The sequence below is a fragment of the Abrus precatorius genome, unplaced genomic scaffold, assembly GCF_003935025.1.
Source record: "Abrus precatorius isolate BTA unplaced genomic scaffold, Abrus_2018 Scaffold7, whole genome shotgun sequence".
NCBI classification, from domain to species: Eukaryota; Viridiplantae; Streptophyta; class Magnoliopsida; order Fabales; family Fabaceae; genus Abrus; species Abrus precatorius.
Genome location: NW_020874417.1, coordinates 12826429 through 12841655, shown reverse-complemented (window position 1 = coordinate 12841655; position 15227 = coordinate 12826429).

Genomic DNA, 15227 nt, shown 5'->3' with positions numbered 1-15227 from the left:
AAAAAAAACAAGAGAATAATTTTTGTGAATTTTTATTAATATTTTAGTTAGTTTCTAAAAACATGTCATTTTAGTAATTTTATCATTTAAAAGTACTTGTAAAATTTCATCCAAACACAACTTATCATTTTAAATAAGTACTTGTACAACTATCATCTAAACACAAATTGAAATTTTATGAAAGTTACTTTTCACATTAGAACTTCTATGATAAGTTTCTTTTTCATAAGTACTTATCAAAAGGCTTATCCAAACAAGGCCATAGCATCTTAAAATATTATCCTTAACAAAGCCATTCACCTTATGAGAAACCAGAGAACTTAACAATGCAGTACTATATGCAGGTAAATCATCTAAAATTCAGCTCCTTTGCATTAGAACTTTGATGAACTTATTCCCAAGGTAGTTAAAATTTTGATTTGAATCCTAAAATCCTATGATTTTACATTTTTGGAAGTTTTACCGATTTAAATTGTGGGTAAAATTATGGTTGAGTAAAATCATTGTAAAATTTTGATTTAGATCGTAAAATCCCTCAAATCGTAGGATTTCACGATTTCACTTTGATTTTGAAAATTCCTCGCAAAGCCTCCCTATTTTAGTTGATGTCTCATTCATATATCTCCTTTTTATTGAATCCAATTTGCCTCTAGCAGCTTTGAACTCTAACATTCTCGTCAACATTCAACAGTCCTCCTAGTGAGTGCAAGAAAAAATTCAAAAAAATTAAAAAATGTTAGAATCCTACTCGTGAGAGAGTAAGAGAGAGAGAAAAAAATTTATATTAGAAGAACTAAAAAAAATAGTGTTGTGAAGGTTTTAAAGGTTTAGAAAAATCCTCAAACTCTTCACCTCTTAATAAGTAACTATGAATACCATTTTTTTTATCTCCCAGGGATTACCTCCAAAATTTTTTTAAAAAATAAAATAATAAAATAAAATTATTTTACAGAAAAATGAAAAAATTTGGAAAAAATAAGTTTGGCTCACAGAAACAGAAACCTGCAATATACAAGCTCATACCCTTACATCAAAAACCGATTTAAGCATGAAAAAAGAAAAAACTCAGATTTTTTACATTTTGTATAAACTCTAAAGGACCAAATGGAAGTAAAAAATAATGGGGGGATTTTTCTCTGAAATTTTTTTTTGAAGAGGAGGTAACGAGCTTTCAAGAGAACAAAGAATTTTTAGAGGAGATCTAAAAGGAGGGATCCAAAAAAATCAGGGCAAAGAAAAAGAAGAAACAAGAAAAGGAGAAGGCATCAGAAATCGAAAAGGAAAAAACTTATTACTGTTCCAGGTACCTCCTCTGTGTTCCCTTTGTCTAACTCTAAATGTCTCTAAAAATAATGAATGAAATTTTTCTTGTCAAAATTGCATTCAAGGAATGAAAAAAGAGTAAATAAAAAATGTTTCGTAAAAAAGAGGAATAGAAGAGTTTGAGACATTTTCTGTTTTATGGTTGTTATTATTATTTTTTATTATTTTCTTATAATGCCATATTACCTGACATGAGTTGATTTGAAATTTGAAAAGATTGAATGAAGCTTTACTGCTACACGCTGGAATTAAATGAATGTCATCATATTATTTTTTTTTCTTTTTTTTCTTCTTATTTATTTTTTATGTTTTGGTCCAAATACTTTGTTTCTTGTTGTATGCTTCGGTCCATTTGAAAAGATGGAACGAAGTTTTGCCGCTACACGCTGGAATTAAGTGAATGTCATCATATTATTCTTTTTTTTTTATCTTATTTTCTTATGTTTCGGTCCAAATACTTTGCTGTATGCTTCGGTCCAAACAGTATTATTATTTTTTCTCTTTCTACTAAAAATGCAAGTTCTCATCTGTTTATCATTTGTTGTTGATATTATTATTATTATTAGTATTATATTTTAGATTTTTTTTTGTTTATCTTAAATAATATATTTTATTTTTAGTTTTATTTTATTTTATTTTTATATTAGTTCTCTTACTTCCACTTATTAATTTTTTTAGCAATGATAATAATAAAAAATGATTAAAATTGACTTAGACATAATGAATTTTAACTTTTTCAATCCTATTTATTCTCACCATATTTTTATGTTATTTTATTATTTTCATCCTATTTAGTTATTTATGTCTTAATCCTTTTTATATTGCATGATTTCAAATTTTTAATGGCTAATGAATTATTTCTAATTTATCTTTATGAATAATCATATAATTGCATCAATTTATAATACTAATATGTAGCTTCTCTACTATTGTGTGTTATAAATTGATAAAATCTACATGTACCTATATTACCGAGACTTTAAACAATATTAATTTATCATATGTTATCTTTGATCAATTAGAAATTTATCTTAATAATCAATCAAAATATATTTCCTATGATTACTATTTTACTAATCAATCGATTTAAATAAAAATTATTTATTTAATGCAATAATTTATAAGGCCAATGTGTAGAAACTCTACCTTTACGCGTCATAAATTATTAGAACCAATGTGTGCCAACATTACCTTGGGTTCTTAAGTCATATTTCTAATTTTGATCAATTAAAAACACTAACATTTCCTTACTTATTTATACAAATTTCTATAATATCGATGTGTAATTTATATTGCCTTCGATAGTCTAATAAATTATAAGAGGTTTATGTATAGCTTATACTATCTTAATCATAATCAAAATTCAAATTCAAATACTTCATTTACGAATAAAATATTTCTTAACGATTTGCAATATAGTTGTGTGATCTTCATTCACTTTCTGTATTGTTTCTCGTACGGTACATGTATAACCGCGTTATCTTGTATCCTAAACATTATAATTTTATGAAAATAATTTTAATTTCAAAATAATTTTTTTTTTACTAAACTTAATTATAATCAATTAATTTTATAATTTTTAGATAGAACTACGTGGCTTTGAGTTCCTCATTGCACCTGGGGATACGTAGGAGCGGGAACCGTACCTGTCAAGTCAAAATAATTTTTAAAATAACCCAAATAATATCTCAATAAATAATATTTCTTCTTCTAAAATAAAAATAATTAATGTTTAGGATTAAATAAATATTTTTCAGAATTTAAATAAATTTATACAATTAATTTTAGGTAACTGTTTTAAACGGACGTTGTGGGGTGCTAATACCTTCTCCCACACACGTAAATGACTCCCGAACTCATTTTTTGTTTCAAAGATCATAATATTTTAAAAAGTTTTTCAAGGTTTTCTTAAAATAAACTTTGGTGGCGACTCCTCTGATATATTTGAAAACGTTTTTTGCCGTACCGTTGCGACCACTAGGTTGCAACAATAACTTTCAAATAAGATTAACCTCTCCTAACTCCTCCCCTCCTAAATACAACTCTTAAACATAGCCTAAATTTTCAAACAAAAAATTAATCTTCCAGTATGATCTGATTTGACTTATTGTGATATAATAAAATTTAAATAAATAATATTATTAAATATATAAAAAAATGTGTATACTTTAAATAAGTGAATTTTATTTCTTTTAATATATAGAAATTGGTAATATATATATAGAGAGAGAAAAAAAAAATCTTCTCACATTAGTGTAAGTCTAAAAACTCTTACACTCGATCTCGATTTAAGCCTTTTATTTAATTTACATCTAACGGTCAGTAAAATAATAACTCGTTAAATGTAAGTTGAATGAAAGACTCAAATTCAGTATTATATATATTTAAAAAATTGTGTATAATAATTTTTTATATTTAAAAAATAAAAATTAAAATGATTATTTTACATAGACTAAAAATAAATTTTAATAATATATTTAACATTTCTCAACGACACCACAATATAAAACTTTGTTGGTTAATTTAGTGATTATAAAAAACTAAATATTTTAAATTAACTACTAACTAAAATTAAAATTAAAATTAAAATTTAATAACTTATACAGATAAAAAAATATATTAAATTTAAAATTTAAAAGTCCTCTAACTTTCAAACGGTAACTATTAAGATTAAGTTTAAACAATGAGTAAAATTAAAAATAAAAATAAAATAATTATTTTTTATGATTTAAAATAAAAATATTTATCTTAAAAAAATAAGAAAATATGAAAAATTAATTAATTAATATTAAAAATATTTAAAAAATATTATTTTTATTACAACATTTTTAATAAAATTATTTTAATGTTTTATTTTATATAAATATTTTTTATAAAAAATTTAAAAGAATTATTCACGTTTCTCTTTTTTTTTTCTCTTCCCTCCTGTTCAGACATCTAACTTTTCTTCACTTTTCTTTGTCTCACCAAGTATTAAAAATTTATTTTTTGACATATTTTTTAATAAATTTATAATTATTAAATAAATTTATTGAAAATTAAAAAATTATATTTTTTCTTAATTTAATTATTTTTCTCATAATTTTGTATTAATATTTTTTATATTTATAAATTAAAATTATAAAATTTATATTTTCTTACCGATCATAATTTGGTGTTTTGTACTTTGTTTTTTGGTCGTAATGTTCTATCTTAAACAGCATAACGGGAGCTTCCTACGTCACAGTAATGCATAATATTTAATTTTAAATTGTAATAAAATATAATTAATTTTAAAATATGCTACATAAGAATGAGTTATACAATAATATTATATATAAAATATCATTATTAAAAATATATTTTATAAAATAAAATTATATAAAATAAATTAGTAATGTAATTTTAAAAATATTATTATGTATATAAATAAAATTAAATTATAGTTTATATATTATCATATAAATTATATATTATTTATTTATAAATTTATTTGTATAAATATTTAAATTATATTTTTGAAATTATTTCACTAATTTATTTCTTATAATTTTATTTTCTAAATCATACTTTATAATTATAATATTTTATTTACAATATCATCGTATAACTTGTATTTATTTAAACAAATATTTATTTAAATCAATTATACTTTATTAAATATTTATTTATATTTTTCCTATTCAAAGGGCTAAAAGCCCAAGAACATAGTACAATTAAAGAGCAAACCTAGGAGACTAATTGCCTACTACATTAAGACATAAAAAGGAAAGTAGAGGAGAAAGAGGCCTATTAATCATGGTATAAGGATGACTCTCCTCTAGACCAAATTTAGCTAACTTGTGAGCACACTTGTTAGCTACCTTAAAGATATGGTTAAATCTATTCAACTTTTCACAATCTTTTATTTCTTGATGATCACCCATCACTTTTTTCTCTACTTTTTCATTCATTCTTTTAAAAATTTACACATTACTTTAACTATTTTTAATTTCTTTTTTTTATCCAATAATCCATTATCTATTTTAAATATAAAATTTTAAAAATTTAAATTTAAATTATTTTTTATCTATTATTTTAACCTCCTATAAATCTAATCATTACTTTTATTTTTTTTACTTTTAAATTTTATTTTAGAAAGGAACCCAAATAAAATTGATTGTTCACAATTGCCCTTTTTTTTAATAATTTCTTCCTAAATAATATGAATAATAAAATTTGTCATATTATATGCTAAGAAATATATAAAGAAGTAAATTAGTTTTATTTGTGGTCCTATATAACACAAGAAATTTAAAGATGAAGAAAGCATTGCAGATACAGTTTGAATATAATAAGTGTCAATCAGACTCTAGGTTTTGATTAAAAAATAAAGGTACTAGTCAAATTTCAGACTTTGTTAGAAAAGTAAAGGAAATCAATCAGATTATGAACTTTTGACAAAAGTAAAGGTGCTAGTGAGATTTTAGGCTTTAACAGAAGGTTAAGGGGAGGACTAGTCAAATTTTAGACTTTTGACTTTTACTTACAAAGTAAAAAGGAAGAGGGCTAGTCAAGTTCTTATCTTTAGGAGAAATGTGTTGATTAAATCTTAGAGGCAAGTATAGAGAGTCAGTCAGCTTTTGACTTTTGGTATAATTAAAAAGGTGGTTAGTCAGATTCTAAACTTTAAGGGAAAAATGAATGTGCTAGTTAGCTTCTGAAGAAAAGTATATTGGCTAATTAGCTTATGAAATTTTGGTATAAGTAAATGGAGGCCAATCAACTTCTAGATTTTGAAGGAAAAATTATAGTGTCAGTCAAATTCCAAAAGCAAGTGTAGGGGGCTAGCCAGCTTATAGACTTTTAGTATAAGAAAAAAGGCTAATTGGTCAAGTTCTGAACTTTGAGAAAAAAAGTGAAGATGCTGACTAGCGTACAGAGGATAGTATAGTGGTCAATCAGCTTTTAGACTTTTGGTAAGTAAACGGGGGCCAATAAGATTCTAAATTTTGATGAAAAAGTTATACTGTCAATTAGATTCAGGAGACAAGTGTAGGGGTCAGTCAATTTTTGGACTTCGGTATAAGTAAAATGGGGTTTGGACTTTGAGAGAAAAGTAAAGGTGTCAGTCATATTATAAATGAAAGTATATGAGTTAGTCAAGTTCTAGACTTTTGGTATAAGTAAAGGAGGTCAGTCAAATAACATAGGTGTGAAGCCTTGCAAGCATTGGATTTGTGAGATCCAACCAAAACGAGAGTTGTCGCTTGGTAGGCAAAAGGATAGCGGCTTTTGAAAAATAGGTTTTTTATTTGAAAAAATTTGGAGTTACCATCAAAATTTTATTTATTTTTATAATGGCAAAATATTGAAAAAAAAAAACTCTTAAGAGTCATGAGTTCAAGAGTTGGTTACAAATAAGGAAGGTATTAGCACCCCTATTTGCCCGTCCAAATGAACGGTACCTCAAGATTAAATAGTGCTATTAATTTTAAATATTGACCCTATATATTTATTTTTTATTTTCCTTATTTTCTTTTAAAAAAAAAATAGGCTCAAGTGTGAGTTGTTATCATCATCAGCAAAAACAAGATTTGAGATCTCAAAAGAATCCTTGATCTCAAATCATATTTTATTTTTAAAGCAAAACAATTTTGAAAAAAGGAAACTTTGTATTTTTTTTTAAGGTTGATAAAAAACTTAATAACTTAAAAATATATTTTTATATTTAAAAAATTATATTTTATTTAAAAAAAGAGTTAATTACCTAAAAATATTTATTTATTATTATTTTTGCATATTTTATTTTGTTTTTTAAAAAAGAGAACTTAACATCTAAAGAAACATAAAAAAAGGTATTTTGAAAATGATTTAACATTCTAAATTTTTTATTTATATTTTCATTTAAAAATATTTAACAACCTAAAAAAATCAATTTATTTCTTTTTTTAACCTTTACTAAAAAATATTTGTTTTTTTGACGAATTTAAAAAACTGATCTTTATTTTTTTCTTATTTTTGAAAAGAAAAAAATTAATTAGAATGTTTTAATTAAAAAATGGTTCTTTTTATTTTTTAGCATAATAGATAACACTCAAGGAAAAAGGAACACAAAGACAAAAGAGAAAGGGAATATAAAGATAAAAGAAAAGAAAAGAAAGAGGGAACCCCACACAAAAAAAGAATTGAAAACAAAGAGATAAAAAGAGAAAAATAACAAAAGAAAAAAAAGACAAAGAAACAAAAAAATAATTATGTAATAATTACTATTTACAATGAAAGACAGACAGAATAGAAGAGTAATTAAAATTTGTACCTTTTTCTTGGGGTATTCAATTCCTTCTCATATTTTTGTGTAAAAATTTTGTGAAAAAAAATTTCTCTGAAAAATTCTATGTGAAAAACTCTCCCACTAAAGAAATCTCTCTAAAATTTTCCTCTATGCCAGAAGTCCCTCAAAATTTTCCTCTGTGCCAGAAATTCCTCTCCTTGTGTGTGCATGTTAGTTACTATTTATAATATGATTAGTACCTAATAAAAGGAAATTAGTATATTTTTTACACCATGATTATTTTTTTATTTTATATATTCCTAAATTAACTAAAATTAAAAATGAAAATAATGACTATTATTTACATAATATCTTTATGATTTTTATTGATTATATGTCTTTTTAATACCTTTTTTATTTTTTTTGAAATTCATCATTTATTATTTAATAAATGTGCGACCCGAACAAACATCAATGTTTACAAGAGTCGACGTTAATGAGATAGTAGACACAAGTGTTGGACTGAACACGTGGATCTTTGAGAAAAATTGGCACAAGTACCTTTGAGATGTGAAGCCTGAGACTCATAAGACGCAATAAGCACATGATTCTTTAAGTTGCAAAATTTATAGAGCCTATAAATAAGCACATGTGTTGGCCTATGAGGTATAGAATGTTTTAGGTCTAAGAGATGTGTAAACATGGATACCAGTAAGATGAATAGGTACTAAAGTTCTTAAGATATGAATGAACACAAAAGCTTACAAGGTGGAATAGACAATAGGCCTATAAATTAAAATAGGCACGAAGACTTTTGAGATGAAACACACATAAAGACCTACAAGATGAACTTACATGAAGGCCTATTTGATAAGCAAGTGAAGCATGTAAGCACAAGTGTACTAGCCTATAAGGTACAATAAACTTAAGGGTCCACAAGTCTAAAGATTAAAAGAATGTAACAAGCATTAGACTTACATGAACGCAAAGATGTGCAAGACAAGTAAGGTGAATTATGCTATTCAAAGAATAACATTATGCTACTCTATTTAATAACTTTTTGTAAATATTAGGTTTTCAATTCAACTGATGAATAATGTGAGATTAAAATAATAATCATGCATATCAATTTTAAATAAATTAAATAGCTATAAATATTTAATTTTATATTTTAAAAAATATATTATACATTAAAATAAAGTTGTTTAATTAAATATTAATTAATTTTTAATAGTAATCCTACTTAATCCAAACGTGATTGCTTTATGTGGAGAATACTTGTGGTCTAGAAAAAAAATGTCAATTAATTTTTGATTTATATAATTTTTTTAGATTTAATCTATATTTAATATATAAATTTTAACTCAAAATTATATCAATAAAATTTAATAATCATATAATTAATATGTTTTTATTTAGATTTCAGCATAAATATATTATTATTATTATTATTTTGACTTGGCTCTCTCTCTATATATATATATATATGTTTAAACTCTTAATTTTCATCTAAAACTTTCAAAATTTTATTTTTTTACCCAAAATATTCATACACTAAATTGGTTTAATTATTTTAAATCTTAATTTCACAGAACAGAAAACTCAAAAGTTCCTTCTTCAAATAGTCATTTGACATCTCCACAAAATCTTTCTATTTTTATTAAAATTCTCTAAATTTCTAACATCTAAACTTTTAAAATTATTTTATGTTCTAAATTCATGATAAATTTTTAAATATTTGAATAAAAATTAAAAAAAGAGAGAGTTCATTTTAAATGAAAACAACTTAACTGACTTAAGAAAAACCTAAAAGCTAAAATCACAAATTAAAGAGATGAAATAGAATTAAGTCATAAAATTAATAAATAGGGTTGCAGACAAGTTTAGAAGTAAGTCATAATATTATCAAATAGGGTTGCACAGGAGCATATTTAATGTCTCCTTTTCTGAAAACACCTATCTAATGAATAGGTGAGTGCTGTAGGTATTTGCAGTCACTTTGGACCACTCTACACACAAGAGACTCGTACTTGCATTTGCATACATATCTTTGTAATCAATAGTCTTCCACCCTACATGTACGCTTCGTAGGGAACGCAATCCCAAAACTCGTTCTTCAATCTTTCTGTAAGTCTTCCCGGGAGGGCCCTCATCGCCATCCGCAACAATTCTTCAACTCCAAACAATTTGATTATGAAAAAGTTAACATTGAAAAATGTATAAATGATTTATTAAATTATTTTTTACTTTTAAATAAATTTTTCATATCATCAATTTCTTTTTTATCTTGTTTAAATCGAGTATAATTATTCTAAATGATAATTTTTTAAAATATTTAATATAATTATATTTATTTGAATTCAAATTTATGTGATAAGAATTTTTTAATTAAGTTTTATCCTGACACAGGGACAGGGTGTCTTAAATAGATGCACATGAGACAAAGAAAGTATTCTGATTAATGATAAAATGGAAATGTCTTTTCGCGGCTTTAGATGGTGCAGAGATTGCAATGCCTATTCCTTTTTCTTTTCCTATTTTTCTACCCCTGCCTTCGTTCCTAGGTTTTTTTACATTGGTAAGGAATTAATAGGATCTACGCTGCTCACTAATTACTATTATTATGCAAAACATGGTTAAATTTTTTATTCATAAAAATTCTAATAACATCTAATGGTTAAATTTATAAACACTTTTTTTATATAATGCCAAAGTACTAACATAATAACAGTTAATATTTTTAATTTCACTTTTGTAAGAAGTTACCAATATTTTATAATAAGTAATATCTGGCAGAAATGATGAACATCTAATGGTTTTACTTCACACGATAACTTTTCGTGTCACTACAGCGGAACACCTCACGTTTTTAGCCAACCAGTTTACATTGCCGGTGCGTGGGGCATTTACACATGGGTCGACCTTCTTCAGAGTATGTTCCAATTAGTTTAAAAAACATATTTTAATAATTAATTATTACAATAATTAATTGTATAAAATAAGTTTTGTATTTATATAATTAAATAAAAAGATAATTTTAAAATCATTTACAGTGTTTAAATTATATAAAATCGTATTGAGAAGTATAAAGAAAAACTCCAGTTAAATTATAAAAAAAAAAAGACTCCAGATATATTCATTTAGTGCAATTAATATATTCATTTTTTTAACTTAATATTAACATATTAATATTAAATATCAATACATTTATTTTTGTAAAGTTTTAGGCAATTTTAAATTTTAATATTAATAATTTACTTTAAATTTTATTATTAAAAACTGATAATTGGTATATAATTAATAAGAAATAATGAAATAAATGAATAAGAATTAATGAGTTTATATATTTAAAAAGTGATACAATAATTTACCCATTTTTTTGTAACTTTAATATTAACATTCTTGTAAATTTTAAAGCACTTTTAAATTTTAATATTAATAGTTTACTCTAAATTTCATTATTTAAAAATGATAATTGGTATCTAATTAATGAGAAATAGTGAAATGAATGAATAAGATTTAATGAGGTTATATTTTCAAAAGGTCATGCAACAGTGGAATGAGTAAGAATTAACATGAGTTTATATATTCGAAAGGTCATGCATATTACACTTGAATATGTTATGGATAATTAAATAATTTTAATGTTGTAAATACAGTTAAATGGTGCATGAGAGCTATATGGACAAACATAAAACATTTAATGAAGAAAATAAAATTATTTTATTTAGTATATATAAGAGAAAATACTGGTTGTTTGTTTAAAATAATATTTTTTTTTAAATGACACTTACGATTTCAATGCTTTCTAAAATATGTCTTGGGAAGGTGGATTGGAGGATAATGGTTCAAATTATTCGTTTGTTTTTTTTTTCTCTGAGTTTAAAAATAAAAGTAAAGTCAATAGCATACACATGATTTTGGTCGATGAAAAGGTGAAACTGTTAAATTTCTTTAGTTGAAGTGCATAGATTTTTTTATTATTTAATTTAACTTCTTCATTGTCTCTCGTTATTTCAAAATTTAAGGATTCATTATACTATCAAGAAGAATATTATATCACATTATGAAAAACTACTACATGAAGGTAATGTGTATATCATGAAAAATTTTATGGTAATTACTCCTAAAAAGAATGTACAAATCACCAAACACAAATAGAAGTTAAATTTGATGGCAACTACCAAAGTTTTAGAGGTCAAATATGACAATCTCTCTTTTAACTATTTTAGTTTTGTTCCATTCTAAAAAATTTTAAGTGAGTTGGATGAACTCTATCTAATTAATGAGTTTTGTTTTATCTAATTTTAATCACTTTTATATTTGACCTGTATACTACTTTATTATTTTAAAAGAATCTTTGACGCATATTCAATTAGATGTCATTAGTCATGTGGTTGAGAAAGATAATTTTAAAGACATAAAGAAAAAATAGAAAAAAGAGCAAACATATTAATTTAGTTCTCGAAGACTTGGAGTGAGTAATATTTTAAAATATATTTTAATGGCTAAAATCTTTGTTATTTATTCTCTCATTTCATTACTTTATACTAATTAAATATTATATTATATTGAATTTATTTCATAGGAATCAAAGAATTGTTTACACTTTATAGGAGTTTGCTCATTAGATGGTTAATTTTCTAAATAGTGAATATTCTAATGTTTTACCTATTGTAGTTATTCAATTATGTAAAATAAAAATATTTGGTGGTATGATTCTTTATTTATATTCAAATCTTTTAATTGTGTAATAGTTATTGTTATCAACAAACTATATTTCATTGTTCTTTTAGAAACTTTAGACATATCAAATGTTTATAATGGAACAAAGTTTTATATTAATCCTAATATAAAAGAGACCATTGATTAAAAGAATAGGTATTTTTTTAATTATTTTTTATTAATAGAGGTATCATTATGTTTTGTACGATGTTTCCTATTTTTATTAACTTATAAGCTATTCAAATTGTATTATATGATGAGTATGAATGATACAAGTATAAGTCAAGTATTAAGTTAGATATCTAGATACTCTTCTGTTTCAATGGAAGATTATTTGCTTCAAGCTCAAAGAATGAGCATACATGAAATAATTGAGACAAATTATGTATATTTTATATTGAAATAATCAAGTGAAATGTAGATAATTATGTTTAAAATCTATAAAAATCATAATTTAAAGTTTCATTTTGAAAAGGTTGAATTTGCTGTTATTCTTGCCCAAGTTATTGAAACTGAATATAAGAAAGGATGATAATATGACTCATGTAATAGGTGTTTCAAGAAGCCAAAGAAAATCGACATAAGTCTTTTTATGAAAATTGTCAGAGGTATATCATTCCTACTCCTAGGTACAAACATTACTACTTATGAACTATTTCATTTAAAACTAATTTAGTAGAATTTTTAGTAGATTTATCACCAATTTTTTTTTCTAGGTTTAAGTTGCATGTTTATGTTATAAATTTCACTAGATCTGCTTCTTTTACAATATTTAAAAATCCACTATCATAGTTCATTAGGATAGTTTATTTGGGATTATTGTTTGAAACATTTGGAATGAGAGAAATAATTTTATTTTTAATAATTATCTTGTTCAGCCATCGGGTATTATTCCAAAAATTTTATTTGATTTTCATGATCATTCTAATTGTTATGAAAATTCAATTAGGCATTTCTTGAAGAATTTAGATGATCAGGTTCAAATTAAATAGATCCCTCATTCTATAAATCAACGAAAGCTCAATATTGATAGGGCTATGTCTCTGGTGACGGTAATGCAGTTGTGGTGGCTTAATCCATAATGTTCAAGGTGATTTTATTATTGGTTTCTTCAAAAGGCTTGCTCCCTGCCCCTCTGCAGTTGCTGACCTTTGGAGTGTGCTGCTGGGTCAGGATCTCATTTTTCAAAAAGGGATGAATATCATTTGAATTGAGTGTGACTCTAAAGAAGCTCTTTATCTCATCCTCAATGTTCCTAGTCATGCCTATATGTTCTATAACATGATTGATAGGATTAAAAATGCTATTAAACCTATTCAATTTGTTAAATTTGACCATATTTTTAAGGAAGCTAATTAATGTACTGACCATTTGGTTGAAATAGAAAAAAGAAATTTGTCTTCTAATTGTATTGATTTTTCCTTACCTTTTTTTATCTCCTTTTATTTACCTTGATTCTTTAGGTATTTGGGCCCCTAGCCTAGGTCCTTTACTTTGTTTTATTTAGTAGGCATTTTAACCCCTTTAATTAGAAAAAAAAAAAATATCATTAGCTGTTTTTATATTTTTGAAGTCATTCATTTCTTTTATTCATTTACATGTGCTTGCATTTTAAGAAGAATATGTTATTTGTAGTAAAAAAATTATTGTATATAAGCAACCGACTAAAAAATGGAATCTAACTTATATATAAGCAACGAATCTTTAGACATTGATATTCCTAGTTAAAAATATCTTTCACTTTTCATATTTAATATATATATATATATGTGTGAGAACGTGCGTATATGCATGCTTTTTATTTTTTATTCTAACTTCTATACTAAAAAAAATAAGATATACAAAATTATAATTTAAATATTTTAAAATAACATCTTCCATGCTTCATACAACCTCATTATTTTTTTTCATTAATATCGTTTGATTTTAACCCCTCTCTCTCTCTCTATATATATATATATATATAACATTTTTTAATTATTAGATTTAATAGTTCACAAAGTCTTTTTTTAATCAAATACAGTTATTATTTTCATCAAACTTAATCCATTATCACTTTAACTGTGAATTACAATCATTTTTATATAGCTAATAACTTTACATTATATGCAATTTTTATTATTCAATTATTGGATAATAACATTATCCTTGTCAAATTTTATCAAAATTAAATAAATATAAAAATAAAATCAAATGATACTTATATTTATATATATTAAAAATATATATTATGTTAATTTTAAGTACACAAATGAGAAATCAAATAATTATACATTGGTATAAAATTTTGCAAATGTTATCTATATAATAAGATCTTTTAGTACAACAATTAATTTTAAGAAAAAATTATTTGATAAAAAATTATTAAACAATGTAAAGGTAAACATAATTCACATTAAAATAATTTGATATTTTCTCCATACACATTTTGTTAGTGACGTTTTGGTCCATTGCATGGGTATTAATATATAGCTAAAATAATATTTTAAATAGAAAGTAAAAGAATAATTTATTACTACTTTTAAACTTAAAAAATAAATTTAAAAAATTTAAAATATAAACAAAGTTAAATATTCAATGAAAAAAAGAAAAAGGCATGACATAATGAGATAAAAAACAACAACTCAACAAATAATAAATTTAAATACTTATATCACTTAATAATTTTTTATAAAGTACAAAAATAATTTATCTAACTATTGAATTATCTTATGTTATCTCTATGATAATGTATATCAATTTGTATATAATTTAAACATTTGCAAGAATATTATTTAAAACAATATTTATTTGTAGTTTAAAAATTATTAGACATTAAAATAAAATAATATAATAAAATATATTTTTTTTATAAAATTGATCAATAATAACCTTAAAAATACTGATTTGATTAATTAATTTCATCTTTTATAAAAAATTATTAAATACTATAAATGTTGTAAATTTT